We start from the raw sequence: 21022 nt of genomic DNA on the forward strand, positions 1-21022 counted from the left end.
GGCTCTGGTGTGAAGACAACGCAACAAAACGCAGTGACCCATCCTACCCCCGGGGCAAGGATAGTGCAGTAATGATTCCTCCTGGAAATACGTAGAAGAAACAAACAACAAATCACATAGCCATACATTGCACTATGGCGGGAGTATTGATGCAACCCAAAGAACTCTCGCGCAGCTCTCGAAACAAGCTATACGCTGATGTTCATTCTATCAGTCAGCACATAAGACGATCAAGAACCGTCTCGCCCGATAGTTTAGGTTCCCTGTCCAAAGGAAAGAACCTCAGTTCACATAATGTCTTAACATCTTAACATCTGCCAATGATCATTTGGAAAATTCTATAGGCTGCTTGGTTTCGACAGGCGCTGATTGGTGTTTGCAGCCATGTGAAGGACATGATATTGCATTTTTTTCGGAACTGATAACCCAAAGAACTCTCGCGCAGCTCTCGAAGTACACGCTGATATATTATAGTTATACCGAGGTTCCGTCCGTCTGTCCGAAAACAGCACATAAGACAATCAAGAACCGTCTCGCCCGATCGTTCAGGTTCCCTGTCCAAAGGAAAGAACCTCAGTTCACATAATGTCTTAACATCTTCCAATGATCATTTGGATCTAAATCTTGCAGTTGCGAGCGAAGAATCTGTAATATGGATTGACTTCCCTGGCTCCGATGGGTGTTTGCAGCCCTGTGAAGGACATGATATTGCATTTTTCTTCGGAACGTCTGTACTCGAAACTTTTGCAAAGAAAATCCTGTTCAGTGAGGCACGTTGCAAGGCAGCCTGCCTCTGTCAGATGCATTATGGTCTTGATGTTCAACGTATCTATAGCGATCCCTGCATACATGGTGAAGGTTGACCCATACTGACTGCAATCTGAAGAAAAATCCACTGAAATATGTATTTGAATGAAGGCACATAACCTCAACAGGATCTTCGTACCTTCAAATACTATCACATGAACATTGAAGATATGGTAATATCTGATGGATAATTACATCCAATTAATACACCAACAACAATCCCGAGTTAACATGTGTTTAGCATGCTTTATTGCAGGGTCTCCATGCCATAAACCCATCTCTGGATGCGTGTATGGGGGTGATGCTAAAGGGATGTTTCAAATGCTAATACCTTATGGTGTATTGACAACATGTTCCGAGACTGTTTTTAAGGTTACCCAGCTGCCTCGCACGAGTCCCTCCCTGTTCGTCGGGAGTAGCTGTACCCAGTCTCACACAGACATTGTCCAGACTTACAGACAGACATGGCGCCCACGCAGTCTGGTGATGCACTGCAAGGTCTGCCTTCTAAGACCGACACTGGATACATAAGAAGTAAGTCACGTTAGGTTTACAAAGAACATGTTTTTCATGTGACATTAGAGCTGGTAAGCAAATATTATTTAACACTGCAGTCAGTTATATTTTATGTGTATGACAATGGTCCGAAAACAGATGAGTATGACTGAATGCAGGATCCACGCTATGGGAGTACGTTGACAAGCCCCAGGGTCCCACAAATCACAGGGTCTCACTACCCAATTCTCATGTTGATTGACACTTACAGTCGTAATAAAGTACCGAATGTGAGGATTTATTTCCGTCGGGGCTTTCAAGTCTCAGAACTTGTATTTTGAGGTCAGTGTCACAAATCTAAAACTATGATTCAGTGTAATAATAGGGGTGTGGACACCATGGCATATAAACATCACTGATTTAGGTGGTGGTGTATCTCAATTCCATGACGACAAGGGCGCTTTGTAAACGTTACACTTATGGAACACATACACACACACACATGGCTTAATAGACCATCAATCCTAGAACGTGTCAAAACGGGGTCAAAGGTTGTGAAAATATAACTCAAGTTCCAGAATAATTACTTTTATCACATAGTGGCAAGGTTTCTCCGCAGAATAAAGTCAACGGATAAAAACAATATCCTTCGGGGTCATATGCGGATAGTGATGTAAGTGTCAAAGGTCAAGTTGGGACAACTTTCACTGTTTATAAAGAAACACGGCGTCGCCCTTGTCATTCGGCGATCGAGTCAGAAATAACCATGGGGAATCTGGAGAAACTACTGGGATGATTGCTATCATTATCAAAAAGAACCGCCTAATATACTGAAAATCAGTGTCTAACTGTGACGTAGCTGAGGCATTTTACAAGTTTTTGGAGGGTACTAGGCCCAGCCAAGCAGGATTAATAGCCATATCTGTGCTTGTGGACCTCTGCGGCTTGGAACCTATTCCACAAATTAAAATAGTTGTATTTAGCCGATATGTGTTAAAGTTGTTACCTTGTTTCGTTTTGTCGCTGTGTATACACTTGACTGCACTCTCTTAACGTCATGACACGACAGGCCGACTGTCAACAACGTCTAACCGTGGCCCTGACGTCTCAATGACTAGGGTGAGAGTAGCTTCCCTTTGACGAAGGGCAGTTACTCTAGCGGACATATCGATGGACTGCCACAAAAGGCAATTTGTGTAGGCAATTGTTGTTTTGCGTATATGTAGTTTTACCGGTGTATAAGGAACAGGTTTCAGTTGGAACCATATTGGCTACTGTCACTGTCCGATTGACACATCACTTACCTTGTGACGTAATATATATCAATGCGCACATTCCAGGAAAACTTGCAATGTTTCGGTATGTTTGTGAGAGATGAAAAGCTATTTTCGAGCACAGAATTGAAGAATAACATTATATGATAAAGAGATTATCACGCTGATGTGTTTGGGGTTGGTAAATATCCTGCATTAGGAATTAACACTATGTCTTTAGCTCGCCAAGCTCGCTAAATACAATGTTTATTCCTAACACAGGATATTTACCATCCTCAAACATACTCGCGTGATAACCTTTATATATTCCACTGGGGGCACGGGTGGCCCAGTCGTCTAAGGCGCCGCGATGCACGGTGCAAAGTTGCGTCCCTTGAGCACGCCAGAATCCTATAATTGTGGGTTCGAATCCCGGTTCGCTCCAATTATGCTTCTAGGTTTGTCAGCACCATATCCGTGCTCGTGGGTTTCACCGAAGTGGTAAAAGTCTAATACCTGCATCACTTCGGGCTTTCCTCCCACATTAAGCTGACACGCCATGATATAACTGGAAAAATGTTAAAAGCGGCGTTAAATCCAACTCACTCACTCACTCACTCATTTATATATTCCACACTAGTTCAACATTATAGTTACAAATAAATAGTTTTTAAACCTGAGTTGATGACATTACCATCCATAGATAAATGTTTGATTTCACCATGGCACATTTTCCATTGTAGGTGTGACAGCTTATCGAAAAAGTGGCAAAAAAACGCTGAAATAATTTATTTGTGAAATAATTGTCCAGCATTGGCGTCCAAAACTGACTGACTTTGTCGTTCCATGGAAGCAATCACATCCCGATTGTGGCCTGGGGAATGTTCACCCACTCTGCCTGTCGTACTTGTGGCAACTGTTGGTTCTGTGGTTGTTGCTGACGTGCTCACAGTCATTGATCCAGTGTATCCCATAAATGTTCGATTGGGTTGACATCTGGATACCAGGAGGGTCAAGGCAGGACCTGGATGTTGTTATTCCTTAAAAAGCCTCTTGTCAGTCTTGCCGTGTGGGGTCGGGTTTTGTCTTGTTGCAAAATGACGTTCGCTAGTTGCATAATGGGAACGGACGTGTGGTCGAAGAATGTCATACGTGTAACGTTGTGACGTTAAAATTCCGCTGAACCTGCTCCAAGTCTTTTCTACCACATCATAACCCTACCAACACCAACTCTGTATGCAGGTTCGTGGATAATGTTCCCCGCGACGCCTGTAAAACACGACGTCTACCATCCGCACGGCAAAGCATAAAACCTGCCTCGTCAATAAACCATCGCAGTTTGGGCTATACTCTGTGACCTTGACACCATTGACATCGCAGCCGACGATGAGTGATGTTTCTTTCACAGAGGTGACTTGCCTTATGAATCTGTCCTGTGCGCTAGACATGATACGTGGTCAATCGGATCTGGGAAGGTCACGTGTTGTCCCGTGTGTCTGATATAGGTTAGAAGTTTTGTATTGGAGCTTGGTGCTACGTGGAAAAGAGATGATTTTCCTCTTTGCAGTCGGCCGATAGCGTTGTTGCGTTGGGCTTACGTCAGTCGTGGCATGTTTTTGCTGTTCACTTGCTGTAAGATTGTGATGACATGAAAGTTCTACAGTCCAACAAGTGATGTTGCACGAGCATGTCATGTTGGTGTGTTTCGGCACGGCTCTCACGCTGTTGTGTTTTTGAGATTTTCCCATCTTTTCACCATATTTCAGCAGTACCTCATTCTTTCCACACAAATCAATCCCAGTCCATGCAGAAATAACCAATTCATGTTTGGTATTAATGTGTATAGGTGTCCTCAATAGTATTAGCTATTTACGATTTTACTACTTTTGCGTTTCTTTCTTCGCCTGGTATATATGCAGTGGTTTTGTTTTAGGTGGTTGGGTGAATATAATAAGTGATGCTGGGTGCATTGTGACAAGGTGGTATGATAGTGTTTGTGAAATGAGGGCAATCCATGGTCTAGATTTAGAGAGTCACAAGGTGGTGTAAGGTTCACTATCGCCACCTTGATGTACACTTTTCATCTGTTTGTTGTTTAACGCCGCACTCAGCAATATTCCAGCTATATGACGGCGGTCTGTAATCAATCGAATCTGAACCAGACAATCCAGAGACTGACATCATGAGCATCGATCCACATGCATCAATGACATGCATCAACCAAGTCGGCGAGCCCGATCCCGTCAGTCGCCTCTTTCGACAAGCACGGTCACCTTGTACGGCAAGTATTGGGTGCAGAAGACCTATTCAACCCCGGATCTTCACGGGTCGTACGTTTTTCGTGTAACCTTTGAGCATAGATATCAATACACAAGTAACATGGCATACAATTAGATTGATATCGTGTAACTCTCAATTGTTCAATCTAATTGTATGCCATGTTACCTGTGGAGGGATATTCATGTTAGGTATATGTGTAAATACTGTTATATTTGGGCAAAGCATGTAATTTGGCGTTAAATCTCTCTTATTAACTAAGTTGTTGATAGAACATGGCACGTGTGTTCATGACCTCCCTTGGTGTCGTGACGTATTTATTCATTTGTATGACAATTTACAAGTATAGTTGTCGTAAAATGCCATAGAACCAACACACTTTTGTGAAATTGTTTTACTTGTATGAGTTTTGGTCATTTATAGATAGCTATATTTTTTCTGGGCTATTACTACTTGACCATATGAATAATCTGAATAAAAGATCACCACACCACAGCCGTGTTCATACTTGGTGCTTGAGCAGCTGTAACTGTTACATATTGAAGATCGATGTTGTCATACGCAAGATTTTTAGTTAACAGGCATGTTAGTTATGAGTTATCGAATTGAATTACCATAAAATAAATGGCTCAGACTTTGACAAAGTAAATACAAATAGTTATATCTCATTTTCTCATTTTATGTCAGAAAGACAAATTGCTGTACTACGTCTGTGTAATATTTACCCTCCGAAACATAAGGTTTCAAATAGCATTTTCGAGTTAAGTGTCTCGTCGCAAAAAGCCATATACAAACATCGAAACGGTCCGGTGATTTACAGCAGGTATCCATGTTATTAACATATCTACAAATCCATTTAATCTAGAAATATATCTTACAATATGAAACAAATACAACTTTAACCAATTTGTCTAAATGGCATATTTTGAGTTATATATATATATATGTGTGATATCAGCTTACATGTGTCCAATACTTAGACCCGTGATGATCCGGGTTAGAAATGGTCTTGAGCAATCTATGCTTGTCCAGAAAGGCGACCATGCTTGTCGTAAGAGGCGACTAATGGGATCGGGCGGTCAGGCTTGCAGACTTGGTTGATGCATTTCATCCTATCCCTATTGCGTAGACCGATGTGTCCAAAACATGAAAATTCAAAAGATATAGTTTACACCTGTACGTATTCATAGGCCAAACTCACCCCTGCACATCGAGTACATGTTGGAACCCGGTTCATCAACAGCTGCAACGTTGTCCAGAGTCGTGAAGACCATGTTGTAGCCGCGACACTGTCCAGTGCCCGGGGAGTACCCTGTCGTCATACACTGACCATCCTGCATGCACCTTGTCACGCAGGACAGTCGGGTGTCCAGCCCTTCTGCTGACCAGATCGAGCCCTCAGTGACTCTCTTGTTGGCAAAGTTTACGTGACAGGGTGGGGGCAGGCTGATGATGCTTGTATCGCAAGGAAAGTCCAGACAATGTCCAGTTAGAGTATCAACTTGTTCATAGCTGACATGTCAAATATTTGTAATTACAGGTAAAACAGGTAAATCAATGAGTATTCAAAATCAACCTGCAAATCTCTCGATGATACACACCTAAATGAGAAAGAGAAGACAATTAATTGGCAGCTGCCCCATCCTCCTGTATAATGTATGTGATATTCTGCCGGGTGGAACAAGCAAATTGCTGGTACCTTTTGCACTATGGTATGCTGCTCACTTGAAGTTGAGTGGTGTGAACGTCCAACGCTGATCGTAAATTATGCAGAAACAGAAGTGGAGTCTTGAATCCAGACAGACAAAATCGATGTGACGAAACTGGTGTAAGCTTCTTTATATGTCTCAAGAGAGATTTCCAAAATGGTGTTACGATATTTTAGTTAGGTTTGATGACGTGGGTAGGAATACATGGGTTTCGGCTATTAAGAAAATGTTATATTCTCATGGCTTCGGACATGTGTAGGAATTTCAAGGTTCTGGTGATCCTGAATATTATGTAAGTGAGTTTATACTGAGGGTTAAGGACTGCCATCTACAAACATGGTATTCTGAAGTGTCTGGGTGCTCGAAATTAGAACTGTAGTCATTATTTAAGACATGATTATCACTTGAACCGTATCTATTAAATGTATTATCAAAAGAAAAGTGACGTATGCTTACCCTTTTACGTATTGGAGAACTGGGAATTATACATAACACAGGAAGGAGGGATGGCATCGATAAGACACTCTGATTTTGTCGATTGTCCAAGTTAAGGGCTGAGGAAAATGAAATTCATGTCATTCTTGTTTACCCTTTTTATGAACATATTCGCTCAAAATATTTCCCATATTTAGACTTTATTACTGGTAATAATTGTAAAGACATACTAGTTAGAACGTTACACTCTTCTGATGTAAACTGTCTTGAGAACTTAGCCAATTATTTTAAAGATGTTATCTGTTTCGTTCTTCTTACCCGTAAATATTATTTCATGCAGCACTTGATGTGAAACTAAATTGTATATATTTGTACGTGGGCCTGAGACTTGATTGATTGAAATCGATATGATTGAGCACAGATGGAATAAACCACACTTTATGATACCATAACCAACAAACGCTGATCGACTTTAATATGAAGATGTATGTTGTTATATGAGAGTGCAATATATTTCTACATAATGTTGCAATTGTTTAACACCTTAAGCATCGATCTGTGCAATTGGGATACGATGACATGCATCAACCAAGTCAGGGAGCCTGACCATCCGATCCCGTTAGTCGCCTCGTACGACAGCATAGTCGCCTCTTCCGGCAATCACGGGTTGTTGAAGTCCTTTTCTAACCCGAATCTTCACGGATTGCATTATGATTCTGGCTTTAGATTATAAATATATTTCCTCAGAACAGACCTGAAACACTAGACCTGATTTCATATTCGCATCCACTCAAAATACGTCAGGCTAAATATGCTATACTCTCTGCTGAAACAAAAGATTCATAAGAAAGTATAAAGTTTAAAGTGTAAACAGGTCGTACCATACTTTATCAGAAATTGACCAAATGAAAACCAATTGATTATCAAAGACACTTGAACCACATTATATTATTGTGTTGTATGTTTTTGCACTTACCCTACCGAACATGTACTGCACAATACCACTGCACAATAAGTAACTAAGTAACTGATTGAAGTTGCTACTTATATTTAGTTATATTTCGACCGATCGTGTGTGGACAAGCTGGAATAAATCCGTGAATCATAAAATTTGAAAAAGTGTTTTGCCTTGGAGACCTGTAAATGCAATGTGAAAAGTAGCTGATTCGTTAATGTGATATTTAATATTGTGTTTGTTTGTTTGTTTGTTTGTTTGTTTGTTTGTTGCCTCACACAGCAATATTCCAGCTATATGACGGCGGTCTGTAAATGATCGAGTCTGGACCAGACAATCCAGTGATTGACATCATGAACATCGATCCACGCAATTGGGATACGATGACATGCATCAACCAAGTCAGCGTGTCTGACCTCCCGGTCCTGTTAGTCGTCTCTTACGACAAGCATTGTTGCCTTTTGTGGCAAGCATTGGTTGCTGAAGACACATTCTACCCCGGATCTTCACGGGTCTTTTATATTGTGGGTGTGAATACGCACCTCTGTTCACATGATATATAAATGATCAATTATATCGGTGAAGTGCTTAGACCATACTGTACTCGCAAGCAATATGTTCTGACTGGAGTAATTTTGAATCCTGTTACTCAAGCCCTCTTACAATGTCTGTGTCAGGTGTGGGGGTGATTTTGCGTTGAAGTGCATTGATTTGTCAGTCCCCGAAAACCATGAATAATTATTATTACGCCCCAAGGATAATTAAATACTGCTTGTTTCGTCAAAATGATTCTGAAAACATATTCTATATACTACTCAAAAGAACTTAAGGATCACCCGATTCTTTCATATTGGTAATGTTAATCTGTCATGGCATGAGAGATTAACTATTGCAATATGAAAGAATCAGGTGATCCTTAACTTCTTTTGAGTAGTATATAATAAGTTCTCGCCTTCCCTGTCACATTTGTAAAATTGAGCTGTGTCGATGTGAGGAGATGGCAATACACCTGTCTTCAGCTCATGACTTCAGTATGCACTAGAACAACTCTTTGTGTGAATAGTAAATTATTGACATAATTTGTCAACTGAAACCACCCTTTAACGAATATACATGAACTCAATGGGAATTTTTAACAACTGCGCTAATGGCATCAGTACGCACCAAAAGAGGATTATGTTTAAGTGGTCTATTACCGACAAAATCGTTCAGTTGACGCGATAGAAGGTACACGAAAACATTGTGAATATTTAAAAAACCCTTTAAAACGCTTCTTTTCTTTTTTTGAGTGTTAAGAAATCAACATCGGTCTTCCAAAGCAAGTACTTGTTGCCTGCTTGTGTTCTGTGGCGGAAAGCTGACAATCAGAGTTGTGATGAAAGTTGTACAAATATACTGAACCAAATTAAAAACTTCACAATCCTAAAATTTTAACATTATGACCAGTTATCATTGTGGGCCCTTATTGTGTATTTAAACAGTAATGGCCACGTATTGTCTTCAGATAACACCCGTTTTTGTGCAGGTGAATCGATCAAAATCATGTGCACAGCACTATAGTGGCAAAAGTGTTTTTCACGTGCAACTTGTCACGTGGCCATAATACTGCACTTGTTTTCAGCCATACTTGTTAGCAGTCATTAACAAAAAAAGAAAAACACAAGAAAACAAAAGTCTTTACGGCCATTTGTCATGCCACGCCTTTCAAATGTGCTACGTGAACGTGCCATCGGCATGTTGCAGACGGGAACGTCAGTAGCTGAAGTATCAAGGACTATGGGTTGTCGTCGACGGACTGTTTATGATTTACAGACGCGTCTACAGCAAACGGGTACCACCGCTGATCGCCCTCGGCCAGGTCGACCACGTGTGACGTCACATGCAAAGGATCGTCAGATTGTCTTACGTCACCTCCGTAACCCTTTTTTGACGGCTACATCAACCAGAAATGAACTGTTTAGGGGTAGACTGAGTGCGCAAACTGTTCGAAACCGTCTGAGAACTGCTCACCTTCAAGCAAGACTGACATACTGCGGGCCGATTCTGACTCAATTACAAAAACGTCAACGTCAATTTTGGGCACAGCGACACTTACGATGGACTCAGAGGAATTGGAATCAAGTCGTCTTCAGTGATGAATCCCGATCTAATCTTCGATTTGCTGATGGTAGGGCGAGGGTGTGGAGGCGCCCTCATGAACGTTACGCCCAGTGTGTGTACAGGAAGTTGACAGATTTCGAGGTGGAAGTGGGGTGCTTTCTGTGGCAATGCACGTTCCAGGCTTCTTGTCATCCGTGGCAACCTCAACGCTGCTGCTTACCGCGACCAGGTACTGGCACCAGAACTTCTGCCTTTTTATGATCTTCCAGCACGATAATGCCAGACCCCACACAGCAATTTTGACAAGGAATTTCCTTCAGAATGCGGGAGTCAACGTTATGGACTGGCCGTCAAGGTCTCCCGACCTCAATCCCATCGAACACGTCTGGGATGCTCTTGGCAGAAGTCTGCGCACTCTCCAGAACCAACCAAAGAATTGGCAAGATCTTGGCACCATTTTGCAGCAACAATGGCGTCGTCTTCCCAATCATGGGTTCACAAGCATCACAAGGTCCATGCGGAGGCGTTGTGTGGCAGTTGTCAACGCACATGGTGGCCATACACGCTACTGAACTTGTGCCATCAGATTCTCGTGCTTGGGACTTATGATTTAAACTGTTGATGTTATTACCGAATACCGTTGGTGCTTGGAACAAATTATGGTTACCACCGTTAATTAAACACCTTCTTTGGACATAAATGATTACAAATTACCTTCTCTGATACATTTGTCCGTTGCGTATCATATATGGGATTACTTTTTGAAAAGTTTTTAATTTGACTCAGTATAGTTAAATGCAATCAGCAATGTTCAAGATATGGCAAGGGGGCACGGGTGGCCCAGTCGTCCAAGGCGCCGGGGCTCGTTGTGCAGAGATGCGTCCCTTGGACACGCCAGAAACCTATGACTGTGGGTTCGAATCAGATTATGTTTCTAGGTTTGTCAGAACCATACCCGTGCTCGTGGGTTTCACCGAAGTGGTAAACGTCTGAGATCTGCATCACTTCGGGGTTTCCTCCCACATTAAGCTGACGCGCCGTGATATAACTGGAATAATGTTAAAGCGGCGTTAAACCCAACTTACTCACTCACTCACACTGGTTATAAAAGTAGGCTAGAGATCACGAGCAACCAAAGTGAGACCAACACGCTGGGGACCATGGGGACTTATGGTATCTCTGAATGACATCAGTTTCTTCGACAACAATATGTCATCAATTAACTTTGACATTAATAACACCAGTTATTAGGGTAGAAACCGGATTTACTAGTCTCCATGCTTAACCATTGCCTTAAATCGTTTTTTAGAAGATTACACATTTATATCTTTATAAAATATGAATTAATACAGCCACTGCAAGACCACTCCTTATAGCTGGTTGGGGAAGAGACAGTGACATCCAGCGGTGGAAGGTCTAACAGGGTACAACTAATGATATCAACTAACAATATTGATAAGTTTGCCTCCGTTTAAAAGGTGATCTAATCTCTAATTACTTTAGAGAACTAACGAGGTTGAATCACAAAACATGTCCTTGATTATTTTATTGATTACCCATACCATGAACGAAGGCAACACAAATATATACTCTTCAAAAAAAAGAAACATGACATAGATGTAAAACCACTTTTTGCCAAATATCTAAAATAATTACATTAAATTAGAACCAAAACCAAGCATAAAGATGATGTGTCTGTAATTCGCACATAAACGTAGCAGCACGGGATTTAGGCATGCAGGCCCCCCTGCTGAATGGGTATAACAATCCACATCAACGGCTGCTCATACAGTCCTTATAACGGCAGTAGAAGCGGTGACAGAATGCCAAGACTGAATGCAGCTCAACGGAACAACGCCATTGGGAGATTACAAGCTGGAGCATCTCAGCAAGAAGTGGCCAGGCACTTTGGCGTATCCAGACAGACAATCTCCGCACAGTGGACCCGATACAACAATACCAACAGAGTTGACGACAGACCAAGGTCAGGAAGACCAAGGGTGACAACACAAGCACAAGATCGATACATCCAACGGCGACACCTCCGAGACCGCACTACCACAGCCACGTCTACAACCACACAGATCCCTGGGGTTCGCAGAATATCAGATCAAACGGTATGCAATGGACTGAGGGAGGCTGGACTTTTTGCACGAAGACCTGTTCGACGTCATGTATTGACCCCACGTCATCTGGCGGACCGTCTGCTTTGGTGCCAACAGAGGGTTAGATGGGCACGTGCAAGGTAGAGAAATGTACTCTTTACTGACGAGTCCCGTTTCCTACTCACACGTGCTGATGGGCGCGCACGTGTCCACAGACGTCGGGGTGAACGTTACGCCCCTAACTGTGTGCAGCAGGTTGTCCCATTTGGCGGCGGGAGTGTCATGGTATGGGCCGGAATTCATCACGGTGGTAGGACGCCTCTCGTGCATGTGGCAGGTGCATTGACTGGTGTGTGTTACAGAGACTTGATCCTACAGCCTTACGTTCTTCCTCACGTCAACGTTAATGGCGGACAGTTCCAGCAGGACAACACTCGACCGCATATTGCACGTGTTTGTTAGGACTTCTAACAGCACAACAACATCCAGACATTACCATGGCCAGCCCAGTCACCGGATTTGTCCCCGATTCAGCAACTGTGGGACGAGTTGAATCGACGCGTTCGCAGAGGGAATCCACCGCCCCAAACACTTCCGGCGCTTCTTGATGCACTTCAGTATGAATGGCGGCACATCCAACAGCGTGTTATTGATAACTTGATTGCATCTATGGGTCGTCAGTGTCAAGCGGTGATTGATGCACGTGGTGGGCACAACCGATACTGACATTTTCTGTACCCCTGTGACATTAACTGTATCGTGTACGTGTGTCTGTCTAGGTGACACGATTAATGTTTTGAACATTGTGTACATTGATCTTCAAACAGTGTTTCAATTATGGTTTCTGTGGATTGCGTCCGTGTCGGTGGAGGACAGGATTCTTGTGGTTGAGGGCACTGGAGCCAGGAACCGGTGTTCCTTTTGCCCAAGACACCACTTAGAACCTGACTTCGTCTGGACGGATGGTAGGATGGGCCCGGTCTTATCAATCGGCTGGACATACAAAGCCCTATACGTAATAATTCCAATTCTTAATTTTGCATGTACATGTATTTTATTTATCACAAATGTATTTCTTGGTCATGGTTTTGAAAACACAATTATTGAAATAATGTATTGCCCAGAGTCCTGTGCCAGATGGCGATGGCTCATACGACAATCTGGTAATGTTGTCCACTAAATTCTGTATGTCTCTAAATTATTGTTATGGGCAGAACCAGTTTGACAATAGATTTAGTAGACAAACATAGCTATTTATGTCATACTTGCTGGAGTGTAACATCCCTGTAGCCCTGTTGTTTTGCATTTTGGATATCCAGTGCAATAAGACACCGTCCTTGTTGACACTCGATGGTGGGTGGGGAACAGGGATGCCGAAACACTTCCTTTCATTATGTCTCACAAATACTCTGGTTTGAAAAGGAAGCATTTAGATGCCAGCTATTCTGATCAAGACACTGATCAACAATTACATTCCTGGGCACGATTCATCGTAATCATCAGCCGATGAAATTAAACCCGTTTGCCATTTTAAAGGCCATTAATGGCTGTTATGGTGAAGTTAAAAAACACCACCTTCGTAATGGCTCCATACTTGTGGAGTGTATACGAAGACAGCAATATCTAAATTTGTTATCACTCAGCCAGTTTACAAATGTGGAGGTTGCTGTCTCAGCACACAGAACTTTGAACTCATGTCGAGGCATCGTAAGAGACAGAGCTCATTATCTTTCTGACATGAGTGAGGATAAGATTGTTCTTGAATTGAAGAAACAAGGAGTTACTGCTGTGAAACGTTTTACCAGAAAACAAAAGGACAATACTATCAAGACCAATACCTATCTCTTTACGTTTTCACTTTCCAAAATTCCCGAATCAATCAAAGCTGGATATTTTAATATCGGAGTGGGGGTTGATGTACTGAACCCACACCGATGTTACAAATGTCAAAATTTGGGACATGGCGCGAAGACCTGCACCATCAGCTGGGTATGTGTCCCCTGTAGCGGCTCACGTGAAAATACTGAGTGCACAAATGCTATTAAATGTACAAATTGCGATGGGGACCACTTGGCTTCATCCAAATACTTAAAATTAAACACACGAAAAATGTCTCTTTTCGTGATGCCCAAAAATTAGTTGAATCTCAATCGCCTATCACTTCTTCTAAATCCAGCAGTCCTCCTAATGGCAATGTTGCTACAGCATCTACAGGATGCCAAACTACCATATCATATGTTAATGATCAGCAGATGCTTGTAGATACAACTGCTCAAACATCTTTGGTGGATGATATTATAGAGATTACTACACGAGTGTCTGTCAGATACCACTGAACTTACAACGAGTTGTTTCAAAACGAGCGAAAGCGCGTGATCGAGCCAAAGTACAGTTTTCCGAGCACAGTTTTCGTTTCCGTACCTAATTTATTTTGCATGATTTCATCTAGATAATTTGCGTTGGTGACAAAGACCACTTATCCATTGTTTCGAAAATGTATGAGGAATTCAGGGATGCATGCATAGCAGCTGAGTTTGAAATATACCTGATCGAATAGGCGTCTCATAACCAGCATTTTGTAGACACAATCCAATAGGAATAAATTCTTGAAGGCCCTAGATTTATTGAAAGTTGTCGCCAATTCAAGGGGACCAAAAAACCCTCCTCCAACTATATATCGAACATTTATCCGCTCTGAACTTGATTATGGCTCCATCATATATGGTGGGGTTTGTGAGAACAATTTAAAATCACTTGACACTATTTATCATCAGGGCCTGAGACTTTGCCTTGGAGCCCTCAGAACTTCTATTCATAGTTTGTATGTGGAAGCTGATGAACCATCCCTTAAACACCGTCGCGTTAAATTAGCTCTACACAATTTCTCTAAATTACGTTCTAATGACTCGTTTGACAGTGTTTTTAATCCCCTTTACGGTAGGTAATCTCTACAAAACAAAATCTTCTCTTATTCCACCACTTAGAATAAGACTACAAGCAGATATTTCTGCTGCTAAAATGAAATCTATAGCCACCATGGCAGTTTGTAAAACCAGAGGTGAATCTGACACAAGTTACATTAACTAAACTAAAGAAATCCGATACCAATCAACTAATTTATCAACAAGAATATAATCAATTAAGAAGTGTTTACACTACCTACAAATCTATCTTTGCAGATAGGATGGCGACACAGTTGCAAGCCACTGTCACTGGATCCAGAACTATATCATCCAGAATACCAGATAACTGTTCAATTTTATAGCCCAATCAAAGGCCATATTAACAGTGAGTGAGTGAGTGAGTATGGTTTTACGCCGCTTTTAGCAATATCCCAGCAATATCACGGCGGGGACACCAGAAATGGGCTTCACACATTGTACCCATGTCGGGAATCGAACCCGGGTCTTCGGCGTGACGAGCGAACGCTTAAACCACTGGGCTGCCCGACCGCCCCCATATTAACAGCACTAGAATACATAAGTAAACAATCAAAACATAAACAATTTATTATATGTTCCGACTCTGTTTCCTGTCTTCAGACTATTGCAAATCTGTCTTCAAACATCCACTTTTAATCGAAATTTTTGAATAATCTAATCAACTTGCTACTGGCCAATACGACATCGTTTTTTCCTGGTTACCAAGCCATGTTATTGGATCATATATCCGGAATCTGATGCAAAGGATAGTGGGACACCCCAGTTGGTATTAATAAATAACATGACATAAAACCAAATATTGGTTACACCTTCTTGGGTTGCCAGTCCAGATTTGAAGAGGTCATTTTACGACGATGTTGTATTGGCCATTCTCGTTACGCCCATGAATATCTGTTGAAAGGTGAGGATCCTCCATTGTGTATCCCTTGTGATGTAATAATCACGGTCAAGCATGTCCTGCTTGATTGTGTTGATTTTTCCATCACAAGGGATACCTATTTCAAATCATCATCTATTAAGGATCGTTTTAATAGAATAAGTTCTCATTTAATTATTGGTTTTTAAAAAGATATTGAACTTATTGATAAATTTTGAAATGTGTAGATAGATATATTTTATAATATTGGTAGTGTATAGTTTGTAACAGGGGGTTGAAGTAGCGTAAAATTATTGTCCCCCTGAGAGGATACGTGAGACTACATCCTTCGAAGTACACTTATTCATGCCACAGGTTTAAAAGTAGTATCTTTTTTATTTTAATTGATGGCTAAAAACTGTATCATCGAGAGCAGTTAAAGGAATGGTGTAAATCCTGCTGGGGCACCTGGCAGTATGGTGGCCTAACTTTGGTTGCTGGTGATCTATAGCCCATTTTTATTTTATATTGTGGAATCATAATGTATTCTTTTAAATATTCTAAACTAGTTTTAAAATCGAAACTGTGATAGTCTAGTTATTATACTGTCCACCGTTGACAGCGTTTTATTCAATCTCGATAGAATTGTTATAACTGTTCCCTCACAATATGGCTGAAATACTGCCAATGTGACGTTAAACTTTACTCACTCACTCACTGAAGTAGAGACTATCCTATACAACCACTAACAATCTCAGTTGCTGATTTAATCTACCAATTATAAATAAACATAGTTATTTTACGAACCATTGATCAAAATTTTCGAACAATACCATTTCCTTTAATTAAACGAGAAATACTAATAAGAAGATCCTTTATAGATGATTATTTGAAATATCGATCCCTTGTCATGGCAAAATCAATACAGTCAAGCAGGACATTCTTGATTGTGATTCTGTCATCACAAGGGATACAAAACGGAGGGTATTTACGTTTCCATAAATATTCATGCGTGTAGCGTGAATGGCAAACACATCGTCGCATTGTGACCTGCAAATCTGTCTGGACCGACAACCCATTGTGTAGCCGATAATTAGTGTAATTTCATGTAACTTATTGATAGCTGCTTGGGTGACCAATTTCTTTTGGCATCAGATTTTTTATGTGACATCTAATTACAGTTTTCATTATCACTCAATGGGATAAGAAGTGGTGTGAAAACGTGTTGAGTATTGCTTTGGCAGCAGCGTCGGCCGTTTAACACCCTGTACGACGTCTACGAGAATTAGATTTGTGGCAGAAGCATTGACAAGTGTATGGGACGAATGAAAGTATATTTGGACAGAAAAGGTCCAAATTACATAAGTATTACTCCATTAATATTAATAGATAGGCCTATTGCGAATTGTTGCTATTTTTAACTAAAAACATGTCACAAAGGCCTGTCACGCACTACTGATGTATGTAACGGAGCAAAAATTAACAACGTCGAGAAAATTGGCGGAGCTCTGGTGACAAAGCACTTGAAAAGTCAAAACTGACCATAGCAATACCGATGTAGAACCGGCGTTCCTGTTGTGATACCGTTGTTCTACCGTTGTCCTAACAATGTAAGAGCTGGTGTGCTACCGAATACTACTTTTCTGTCAGCTAAGTGTTACCGATGCGCCGCCGATGTTATACCGATGTACCACCATTGACCGGAGCTATAGCGGAGTGATACCGTGGTGCTGCCTATGCACTACTGATGTGCTACCGATGTGACGCGTGACTAATCTGTATAAGTATGGCCCCTCTTGGAGAACCTAACCGTTTCTGCTGTACCAACGATGACCGGAGCTATAGCGGAGTGATACCGTGGTGCTGCCGATGCACTACTGATGTGCTACCGATGTGACGCGTGACTAATCAGTATATGTATGGCCCCTCTTGGAGAACCTAACTATTTCTGCTGTACCAACGTTGACCGGAGCTATAGCGGAGTGATACCGTGGTGCTGCCGATGCACTACTGATGTGCTACCGATGTGACGCGTGACCAATCTATAAATATGGCCCCTCTTGGAGAACCTAACCATTTCTGCTGTAGACACCGAGCTGACATCAGTGACTACTACAACTTTCAAGCTATGCCATACAAGAAGAAGTGTGTTGCTAAGGCACCTCCTGGCTGACGCTGCTGCTAATGAATCTGCTCCAAGATCGCCTACTCCACCTCATGACTCCTCCTGTGTACCTTCTCCTGAGTCCCGTTTCTTCCGGTCCTCCTAGGTGTCCTCCCAAGCTTCAGCAGGCTCCAACGCCGCTTCATTTGGTCTCCAACGCCGCCTCAGTGACCTCCACTGCCGCCCCTGCCGCCCCCGCCTCCACCTCCACAGTTTCTTCCGTCACCTCATAAACCAAGGGGAAGGCAGGGACTAGAATGAACACTAGCAGCCTGACACTCCAGAAGGAAAACTAGATGGTGGACCGGTTTTAGGACAACCCAATCCTGCGGAATACACTCATGATGGCCATGAAGTGCCAGGACAAGAAGAGGCTGTGGACCAGGCTGCCCTCATGGGAAAGTCTTACCAGACCATTTTCACCTTGTACACCTCTGCCCGTGACACACACCCAAAGCTCCTCAAGACCAAGAGTGTCACTGGTGCGCAATGCTTGACTGAGCGGGAGTCCTTGCTTCGAGAGCGGTTCAAGATCCGGAAAGTGCTTCTGCGCAACAAGGCTGCATTTGTCTTTGCATTTGAGGCTTATGCTGGTGACCTCGAATCGTCAGATTTGGCCCAATGTTTGATCAGGTCCACTGCTTCTTCCCTTTCTTGCTGGAGGCGGCCACGCTCCTGGGATGATGTCTCTGTTGGCATTCTCCCCACGGTATAGCTGCTGGTTCTGCAGTGTTGGATACCTCATTCTCATCAAGTTGTGAAGAACAATGCGCGCCTTCAGGATGATCTTGTCGGTGGATAGGTGGTGCTGCATGATGGAGTAGAACCCCTTGTAATTGTAGTATACGGAACCACTCTTTGGAGGAGCCTTGCAGGCAACGTGCTTGCCATCAAGGGCACCACAGGTATGTGGGAAGTTCCACTTCTCCATGACCTGGCTTGAGATCTCACACCAGCCTTCAGGGGTTGTGGGGCAGGTCATTGTCTCGTCCAGGTAGTCCTCAACGATGGCTTGGCAGACTTCTCTTACGGCCAGTGACTAGGTGTTGTGTGGTACCCGCCAACCAAACTTCATAACCGCGTATTTGTTCCCAGAGGCGAGGTGGCGCAGAGTGATGGTTATCTTCAGGCCAGGATCCAGGGGCTCCCTGTACCAGGTTTTTTGTTTGGTTATCCGTGGACCATCTCGCTGTACCAGCTTGTCGTAATCTCTGGGGACATTCTGAAGACATCTGTGAAGGCCCTCTGGTCCTCTCAGCAGAGCTCCACCAGCAACTGGTCATACATCCCAAACTGACGACGCCTGATGATCCATGGTCTCACCCAGATTGATCGAGGTACTTGAGGTCTTCTTCTTTTTCTGGTGAAGTGCCAACTGGGTCACCTGGTTCTGGCGTTGGAGGACGGCTATTTGAATCCTGAATCCACAAGTCCACCATCCTTGATGACAAATGAAGGAATGACGGGCTGATAGTCTGTGCCCCTATTTATTTGCAAAATGCACAACGTAGATAGTATTACGCTAGTAGAATAATATCACACCGCTAAGAACGATAGTACATCGTTATTACATTGACAGTACATCGACAGGACAACGGTGAGACGGTCGAGCATTCGTCACCACTCGCCCTTTCCGTAACCTGCAAGAAGACTCGTCCCCCTATCGATGAATGTTATGTACGAAAATACGACAAATCAGTCAGAATGCGCGTATGATTTCAAATACTTCGTCAAAGAATCCCTCAGAAATATTTTTGATTTTACATGTCTGGCATCTAAAAATATACCCAAGACACAGTTAAATGTGTTCAATCATACTGTATAATTCCGCACGTCCCGATGTTCTTTGAATTGCATCTGAAATATATATAATATATGGGGAAATATATGTGAACCATTACACAACGAGATAACAATTATTTTAGGTCTGCCCGTTTGCTCTAAGATGGAACCCGGTCACAAAAATGGCCATGAGAGGGGCACGAGTCGCTATTCGGCTTGTCCCGGAATGACACGAGTTGGTCACGAATGACGGTGGAGCTCCAATATCACATCGGCGGCGCATCGCTACTACGTCGGTGATATTCGGTAGTACAACGATATCCCATCGGTACCAGTACGGTACACATTGAGGCCACTGGGGAGCCGCCGAACCATTACGGGGCGCTACCGGTGCTCTACCGACATAAACGAAGCAATACCGGAGTGCTGCCGTTGTAGTCCCGTTGTGATGCCGTTGCTCACGTTGCTGCAACAGCAGACAATTTGAGCATGTTGCCGTAGCTAAATGTTGTCGTTGCCGATGTTCTGACGATGTCCTGACGATGTGCTACCGTTCATAGCGATGTGATACCGTTGCGCTGCCGTACTAGTACCCATCCACGAAAATCGCCGAATTTGTGATCCGGCATAGCTCCGGCGTCACAAATCAGCTAGGTGTGACATGCCCTTAAGCGAGCGGACAACACGTTCCACCAGCTTGTACTTTAATGTAAATAATGCTGCACCAAACGAAATCTGATCACTGTCATGAATGTTTACAGTGTGCCACGGCTGCATCGCGTGTGCCAACTTCTCCAATCACCACAGGCCAAAGATATAACATAAGCTTTTTTCATATTCAATAATCCTCGAATAATTTTGTACTGTATTGAAAATTCCCGGGTATATCAACGCTATGTCATTCACGTTCCGTCATCATGACCTGTTCTGTAATCTCAGCGGTCGATGGAAGTTTCGTCAAACTATTGGATATCCCACACCAATCTTTAAGGATGTCGATATTTCTGCATGAACAATCCACGTGAACACGATAACACTTACACGTGGGTCGAATGAATACTCGCATGAGGAAAAACCACCATCCGCCTACAATCAATTACAAACAGTTACCTTCTTTGAAATACAATCCTCCTGATAGTGAG

At 42.7% G+C, this 21022-nt stretch overlaps 2 pseudogenes; both read right to left on the reverse strand.

The window, feature by feature from the left end:
* Positions 1-617: 617 nt before the first annotated feature.
* On the reverse strand, positions 618-6306 carry LOC139466944 (uncharacterized; annotated as a pseudogene).
* A 12399-nt stretch (positions 6307-18705) lies between these two features.
* Positions 18706-20371, reverse strand: LOC139466945 (uncharacterized; annotated as a pseudogene).
* Positions 20372-21022: the final 651 nt, after the last annotated feature.

Source organism: Haliotis cracherodii, unplaced genomic scaffold (genome assembly GCF_022045235.1).
Source record: "Haliotis cracherodii isolate W230 unplaced genomic scaffold, xgHalCrac1.p SCAF_19, whole genome shotgun sequence".
Classification (NCBI taxonomy): domain Eukaryota; kingdom Metazoa; phylum Mollusca; class Gastropoda; order Lepetellida; family Haliotidae; genus Haliotis; species Haliotis cracherodii.